The sequence below is a fragment of the Sinocyclocheilus anshuiensis genome, unplaced genomic scaffold (genome assembly GCF_001515605.1).
Source record: "Sinocyclocheilus anshuiensis isolate Anshui unplaced genomic scaffold, SAMN03320099.WGS_v1.1 scaffold1253, whole genome shotgun sequence".
NCBI lineage: Eukaryota > Metazoa > Chordata > Actinopteri > Cypriniformes > Cyprinidae > Sinocyclocheilus > Sinocyclocheilus anshuiensis.
In genome coordinates, this window is record NW_015551068.1 from 9555 (window position 1) to 18370 (window position 8816).

Here is an 8816-nt window from a genome sequence, read left to right on the forward strand (position 1 = left end):
ACGAAGCTCAGCTAGAGATGAAGTCCATGCCTCCCATGGATCTCTTTTGTCTGATGGAAGAACGGTGTCCCAATCCTGCTTTATAGTGGAAAGTTCTCTCACTAGAGCTTTGCCTTGCATAGTGATTGGACAGACAAACCCGAGATGATCATATAAACTATTGACGGTGGAAAGGATCCCTCTTCGAGTGAAAGGTTTGAGATCTTGAGAAGCTTTAAATGTAAAGCGGTCTGTCTTGAGGTTCCAACTTATACCAAGGCTGCGTTGTAGAGGTATGGGGTCTTTATCAAAATTTAGGTCTTTGAGATCTTTGGCTCTCTCACTAGATGGAAAAGCTTCCATCACCAAAGCACTGTTGGAGGCCACTTTATGCAGATTCAAGCTTGACTTTGATAACATTGTTTGTGTGCGCTTTAGGAGATTAATGGCTTTTCTTTCAGTAGGGACAGATGTGATGCCATCGTCAACATAGAAGTTGCGTAACACAAAGTTCTTAGCATCCTTTCCACACTCTGCTTCACCAAGTTCTGCAGCTCGTCTTAAGGCATATATAGCGACCGCTGGCGAAGGACTATTGCCGAAGATGTGAACAGTCATTCTGTAGTCAATGATCTCCTTTTCTGCACAGTTGTCCTTGTGCCAAAGGAAGCAAAGATAGTTGCAATGCTGCTCTTTTACTTTGAAACAATAGAAACAACAGCTACTTTCTCCCTACGGAAGCACAACAGCACACCCAAAAGCGTGTTGTTGAGATCAGGCCCACTCATCAAAACATCATTGAGGGAGACCCCTCCACACTGGGCACTCGAATCAAAGACCACCCTAATTTTGTCAGGTTTGTGGGGGTGGTAAACTCCGAAAATGGGCAAATACCAACGTTCTTCCCCCAATTGCAAGGGTGGAGCGGGTTCTTCTTGCTCATTTTCAAATCACCTTCTGCATAAAACCAAAGAAATGTGTTTTCATATTTGGTTTCTTTGAAAGAGTACGTTGCAATGAATTCAGCCTTTGCATAGCTTGCTCTCTATTGTTTGGGAGTTGCATTCTTGGAGAGCAGAATGGAAGTGGCGCCACCCAGTGGTTATCCTCGTCAAGGTAGACCTCTTTGTTCATTATGTCTAGAAAGACTTTATCCTCCACAGATAGAGCTGCTTTATCATCCTCTGGAGATCTGAAGAACACATTTTCCTTCAAACTCTTTGAATAGCTCTCATTAGATTTGAGAGAACATGGTGGGTCGGGTAAATATGCCAAAAGAGGTGACTCACCCCGTTCTACAACGTTAATGCCCTTCGTACACGAAGAGAAGAATGAAGTTCGCCCATTGAGAAGTATGTTGGTCTTGTAAGTGTTCACGCTGGATTGACGATGAATGCCATCAAGGCAAATTTCTCCCACTATCACCCAGCCCAGGTCTAAGCGCTGAGCATATGGTGTGTTGTGGGGTCCATTGCGTTGTTCACGCACTTTGTGCATACTAAGAACATCTCGCCCCAAGAGGAGAAGGATAGGAGCACCAGGATCTAAAGACAGGATTTTATCTGACACCGCAGTGAGGTGGGGAAAACGCATAGCTACCCCAGGAGTAGGAATTTCGGATCTATCGTCTGGTAAGGTGTTAAACTCTATCAAGGGTGGAAGAGCAACTACTGTTTTCCCATCAAACGATTCAACAGAGAATCCACTTACTTTCCTCCCCGCCGTAGACACTATGCCTGAACACGTTTTCAATGTGTAAGGGGAAGAACTGCTAACAATGTTGAACAGATCAAAGAACTGTGACTTCACCAATGATCTATTACTCTGTTCGTCCAGTACAGCATAAATGCATTTGGCTCTTTCACGTTGATTAGAGGGATAAACATTTACAAGACAAATCTTCGAACACGACTTGGGCTTACTAGCATCTCCGCAAATCTCAGTGCACTTGTTGTTGACCTCAGCAGTGTCCTCATCTGTTTTTTCCATGATTTGATCTGCTGTTGATACAGATACTTCAATGGACCACGGAGCCGGACCCGGATGCATGGCTGCAATGTGTCGGTCACTGTCGCATTCTCTGCACTTAACAGAGGCTTTGCAGTCTCTTGCAACATGCCCAGTGGAAGCACAACATCTAAAACACCCTAATTTTGTCAGGTTTGTGGGGGTGGTAAACTCAGAAAATGGGCAAATACCAACATTCTTCCCCTGATTGCAAGGGTGGAGCGGGTTCTGCTTGCTCATTTTCAATCACGTTCTGCATAAAACCAAAGAAATGTGTTTTCATATTTGGTTTCTTTGAAAGAGTACGTTGCAATGAGTTCAGCCTTTGCATAGCTTGCTCTCTATTGTTTGGGAGTTGCATTCTTGGAGAGCAGAATGGAAGTGGCGCCACCCAGTGGTTATCCTCGTCAAGGTAGACCTCTTTGTTCATTATGTCTAGAAAGACTTTATCCTCCACAGATAGAGCTGCTTTATCATCCTCTGGAGATCTGAAGAACACATTTTCCTTCAAACTCTTTGAATAGCTCTCATTAGATTTGAGAGAACATGGTGGGTCGGGTAAATATGCCAAAAGAGGTGACTCACCCCGTTCTACAACGTTAATGCCCTACGTGCACGAAGAGAAGAATGAAGTTTGCCCATTGAGAAGTATGTTGGTCTTGTAAGTGTTCACGCTAGATTGACGATGAATGCCATCAAGGCAAATTTCTCCCACTATCACCCAGCCCAGGTCTAAGCGCTGAGCATATGGTGTGTTGTGGGGTCCATTGCGTTGTTCATGCACTTTGTGCACACTAAGAACATCTCACCCCAAGAGGAGAAGGATAGGAGCACCAGGATCTAAAGACGGGATTATACAGATGCTTCAATGGACCACGGAGCAGGACCCAGATGCATGGCTGCAATGTGTCGGTCACTGTCGCATTCTCTGCACTTAACAGAGGCTTTGCAGTCTTGCAACATGTCCAGTGGAACGTGCGACACTTTTGAAGTGGATGAGGTTTACTGTGTATGGTGCAAAGCTTGTCTGGGTCTACATTCTTGTCTGAGTTTCTTTCTTGGTTTGGTCGTGCAGCCATTATTTCTGTTTTCTTGACAAAGACGGAAGTTCTGTTACTCGACCTGGCAGCTCCGTCGGATTTTGTGTTGTTCGAGTAGCCAGTTGAAGCAAGGGCAAAACTAGGGTCGTTTCTAGTTTTTGCTTGTCTACAAACATATTCAACAAAGAAGCTGAAAGGAGGAAAATATACGTTATTGTCTTCTTTGTACTTGGAACCTTGCGTAATCCATTTGTCTTGAAGACTGAACGGGAGTTTTTCTACGATGGGGTTGACTCCCCGCGCTGTGTCAAGGTAAGCAAGTCCAGGTAAACGACCGCTCTCTTTTGCTGACTGCAGCTCAAGCAGCAAATCTCCAAGGTCTCTCAGACGATGGGTGTCTTTGTTTGTGATGCGAGGAAATGCGTCAAGTCTCTTTAACATTGCCTACTCAATGACCTCTGGACATCCGTAGCAGTCTTCCAGACGACGCCATATCATTCGAACTCCTAAGGCAGGATTACTGACATGAACTGATTTGATTCGTTTAGCATGATTAGACGAATCAGGACCAAGCCATCTGACGAGAAGGTCGATCTCCTCTCTACTAGCTATATTGAGTTCACTAGTTACAGCTCGAAAAGACGTTTTCCACGCCCAGTAATTTTCCGGACAGTCATCAAATTGGAACAAGCCAGAACTCACCATTTCTTTTTTCAACAAATATGTAGTGAAGTCGTTTATATGTGGTGGTGGTGCTGGAGTAAAGCACTCAGCAGGGACTTGAGAAGGCAGGCCTGAGTCACGCTGCATTCGTACTGGATAGTTTTGATGCCTTACTTCATCAGCTCCATCAAATGGCTCAACTTTTACATTCGAACGAAAACACTGGAAGTCGTGTTGAATCGTCTGTTCCTGTCTCATAGGAATTGTCTCATCATTCGATTCCTCCTTTACCCTTGGAGGGAGAGAATTTAGTGAGCCTGCAACATAACTCCGCGTCACATAACTTGAACCCTCACTTGTATGTTGTGAATTAGGAGTCAGGTCAGGAGCATTTTGTTGCTGAGAATGTTTCTGCACATACTCTTTGGTGCGTTCAGCTCTACTTGAGATGCACGATTTTTTTTCTAGGTCGACACTAGCTCCGTCTTCTCTATAAACTGCAGCTTCGTAAACTTCTGCCTCTGTAGATGCTGCTACAGCTTCTTTCTGCAGTTGTAACGTATAAATCAGCCTCAGCCTCTGCTTTTCTGCGAGCTGTCTCAGCTAGTGCTTTCTGTTGATTCTCTTCGATTTGAGCTCTTTCTCTCATCATGATGGCTTCCTTCGCTGCATAAGAGGCTTTAACTTTGCTTGCTGCTGCTTTGGCTCTTGCTGTGGTCGCAGCTGCACTAGCCAAAGATCTACTTGAACGATGTGATCTGCTTGACCGTGATCTTGTTTCTAGATGTTGGTCAGCTTCCTCTACTTTCCTGCGAGGCTGTGACTCATCCATCTTGATATTGTAACATTAAATGTAAGCTGGATTAAATCCGGTTTGTATGTCTTCACCTGCCGTGCAGACGACCTTTTACTATTCTGCCCTGGCAATGTTGTTCTGAACCCATGCGTTGACAGATAGCTAACAGAAATAAAGCTCCATCACACGTTCTTTGTTGTGCTTATGTGCATATGCACACTTTACTTTAAAACTGAAAGAAACAAAAGATACAAATGACAAAGTGATTTACAAATATCATGGATATTTTCACATTCACAAACATCCACTTAAATAATCAAACAACTAAATAAATAACCGATTTATGGTAAGAACATGTGCTTGAAGAAAAAAGGATTGTGCAGCTTCATTAGCATATTAGCCGCCAAATCGCGCTATATTCCAGAATTAAACATCGATCTCTAAACATCTTAATAACAACCAGCTTTTAATTAAACTAACACAACATTATTGCAGTTGTTTTCAATATGAAATTTATAACTTAAGGTAGTATCTACTCCAAGGATTAGACCGCAAACAATGACGTACATCCAAACCGCAGATCACAGAAAACGAGTATCTTCTTCTACTGTTACGTGCTTCCTGTAGCGTTCTATTTAGTAGTGTAATAATATTTTTCACCACAAGGTGTCACACACGAACTGCTTGCACAAATCAAAATACAACTTCCAAAGAGAAATACTGCACAGAACACTCTCATCTGAAAAGAGGACTTTGGACCACTGGGCAACAGTCCAGTTCTTCTTCTGCTTAGCCCAGGTAAGACGCCTCTGACGTTGTCTGTGGTTCAGGAGTGGCTTAACAAAAGGAATACGACAACTGTAGCCAAATTCCTTGACACGTCTGTGTGTGGTGGCTCTTGATGCCTTGACCCCAGCCTCAGTCCATTCCTTGTGAAGTTCACTCAAATTCTTGAATCGTTTTGCTTGACAATCCTCATAAGGCCTTGGTTGGTTGTGCATCTTTTTCTTCCACCCTTTTTGCTTCCACTCAACTTTCTGTTAACTTTCTGTTTCTGTGGATACAGCACTCTGTGAACAGCCAGGTTCTTTGGCAATGAATGTTTGTGGCTTACCCTCCTTGTGAAGGGTGTCAATGATTGACTGGATTCAAAATCTCTTTTAACGTTACTTGCTGCTCACCGTTTTTTTGAAGTTCATCGATTAACTTACTTCTCTCCTCCGTATATCCATTACACTGAATAATTACATGTTCTACGGTTTCTCTAACTCCACACCAATCACACAGTCCTGTTGGATGTTTCCCTATTATGTGCAATGTTGAATTCAGCCCTGTATGTCCCAACCTTAGTCTTGAAAGAACACAATCTTCCTTTCTTCTCCCTCTTGAATTCCTTCCTCTACCTACCATTGGTTGTACTGAATGTAGATGTCTGCCTTTTAACTCTTTATCCCAAAACAATTGCCAATTTGTATTTATCCCCTTTTTAATTATTGACTTAAGTTCACCTTTACTATACAGAATTTGCATATCTATATTTTCCTTTGTCATTACTTGTTTAGCTAATTGGTCTGCTTCCTCATTCCCTGCCACTCCTGTATGTGCCGGAACCCACAAGAATTGAACCATCCTATTTATCTGCTGCAACATATATAATAACTGAAGGATCTCCAAAACAATATCTTGTCTAGTTTCAGACTGTTGAGCTTCCAGGCATAATAAAGCTGAACTTGAATCTGAACATACTAATGTTTTATTTATCCCCATTTCATATATTTTATTCATTGCTATCAAAATTGCTAGCAACTCTTCTGTAAATACGGACACATGATTTGATATTCTTTTCCCTCCTGACACTTTCAACCTTGGAATAACATACGCTACTCCCACCTGACCATTCTGTGGATTCTTAGATGCATCTGTAAGAACTTGAACATACTGTTCATAATTAATCCCAATATATTGTTTTGTCAATTCTGCCTCTAGTAACTCCTGCTCTTTATCTTGTCTTGCTTCCAATAAGAATAAATAAATGTTTGGTTGTGGTAAAATCCATAAAGGTATCGTTGGTAAAATTACCATTGGAATAACTCTGTACTCATTTAGTTCCATCTCCCGCACTAAATCTTTAATGATCCAACCAAAACTATTAACTTTCCTTTTTCCATGCTCCCAACAAGTCTCAAGTAATCCTTTTATTGGATGATTATCCTGTTGACCTTTTAAGCTTGCCCAATACGTCAAAATCAATTGTTTCCTTCTTAGATGAACCGGCATTTCCCCCATCTCCATCTGTAACGCTGGAACTGGGGAGGAAGGATAAGCTCCACAACAAATTCTCAAAGCTTGTGATTGTATTCTTTCTAATTTTTCTAACGGTGACTTAGCAGCTGAACCATATACCATACATCCATAATCTAATATTGCTCTAATCATTGTTGAATAAATGGTTTTTAATGCCAATCTGTCAGCTCCCCACTCACGTCCAGAAATACACCTCATTACATTCAAAATCTTTTTACATTTTCCCTCCATCTTACTTATGTGATTATTCCATGTAACCTTTGCATCAAACCACATACCTAAAAATCTTATCACTTTAACTTGTTCTAACTCTTTATTATATAATTTCAACTTTAAGTCTATACTTCTCCTTTTATTTGTAAAGAAAATATATTTAGTTTTATCTACAGAAAATTTAAAACCCCATTTATAAGACCATTTTTCAACATTTATTAAAACTGTTTGCATTTTATTAACAATATACTCAACATTCCTACCTCTAAGCCACAAAGCTCCATCATCTGCAAACAAAGATTTATTTATATTTTCCCCTATTGTTGCAAAAACATCATTAATCATAATTATAAATAACAAAGGACTTATGACACTTCCTTGCGGAGTGTCATTCTCAATACTTCCCTCCCTTGAAATATAATCTCCAACCTTTACTTTAATATTTCTTTCAATTAAAAACTCTTTAATACAATTATATATTCTTCCACCTATTCCTATTTGATCTAATTTAATTAGCAAACCCTCTTTCCATAACATATCATAAGCTTTCTCAACATCAAAGAAAACGTCTCAGGTTACTTATGTAACCATGGTTCCCTGAGTAGGGAACGAGACACTGCGTCCTATAGGGGTCGCTATGGGAAACGCCTCGTCGTGACCCGTGTCTGAAGCATACATTGAAAAAACACCAACTCGTTGGCCGGCGAAACCGGCGCATCGAGAAGAAAGCCCCTCTCTTCCATCCCGATATCTGCCAGGTTCACCCACAGATGTCTCTCAATACCTACTATAGCTGCCATGCTTAGTAGCACAGAGAATGAGATCTGTGGTGCGGTGAAACTCCGCTACCTCATCAGGCCTTTATCCAGGTCTTCCAACAGGTCAGCCTAATATGCCTGGAGCACCGCATTGTGCGCAACGAAGCAACAGTCTGACCTGCTGCTGCGTATGCCCTGCCATCTAAGCGAGATGGCAAGGAGGGAGTTTTAAGAGAGGATGTCTCACCCATAGAAAGATAGCTAGCCAGTCGTCTTTTTTGCAGGGGCATCCTCTCATAGTCGTTTCCACGCATCACCTCGACGTTGGCATAACTCGTATGCTAGAATCGATGAACGCGTAAGAAAGATAACGCTCAAAACTCACCATACGCAGAGCAGGAGGATTGGGAAGGCTCAGCCTCAGCTTCTATGCTCTCCTCAGACATTTCCTGCTTTTGCTGGGCTGAACCCAGCAGAGCACTGGCCCGAACCCAGCAGAGCACTGGCCCCTGGATCAGACAATGTTAATGAAATAACATCATCCTCCAGAGGCTCACTCTCGTGCACAGCCGACCATCGTGAAAGGGAAACCCGAGAGCGGAGCTTTTCATTAAAATATGCTCGCAATGAATGCGGATTGCCCCCTCAAGGACATCGTGTGAGTGCTCTTTGCCCAAATAAACAACGCAGAGATCGTGTGTGTCATCAGGTGTCAAATAACGACGACGCGGATGCACACACCCTCTAAACGCTTTGCTAGTGCTCGCCATAACGATAGGAATATAGATCGCTCTTACCACGGAAATGCACGCTTCAAACAAAACGGTCAGTGAAGACGAAGAAGAGAATGACATGTTCTGTAGATCGCTCTTACCACGTTCAAATGCACGCTTCAAACAAAACGGTCAGTGAAGACGAAGAAGAGAATGACGTTCTCCCGGCGCCTATTTATACTATAATCGCAACGGTAGTGATGTCATGGGCTGTCGCCGGCCAACGTGTTGTTGGTGTTTTTTCAATGTATGCTTCAGACACGGGTCACGACGAGGCGTTCCC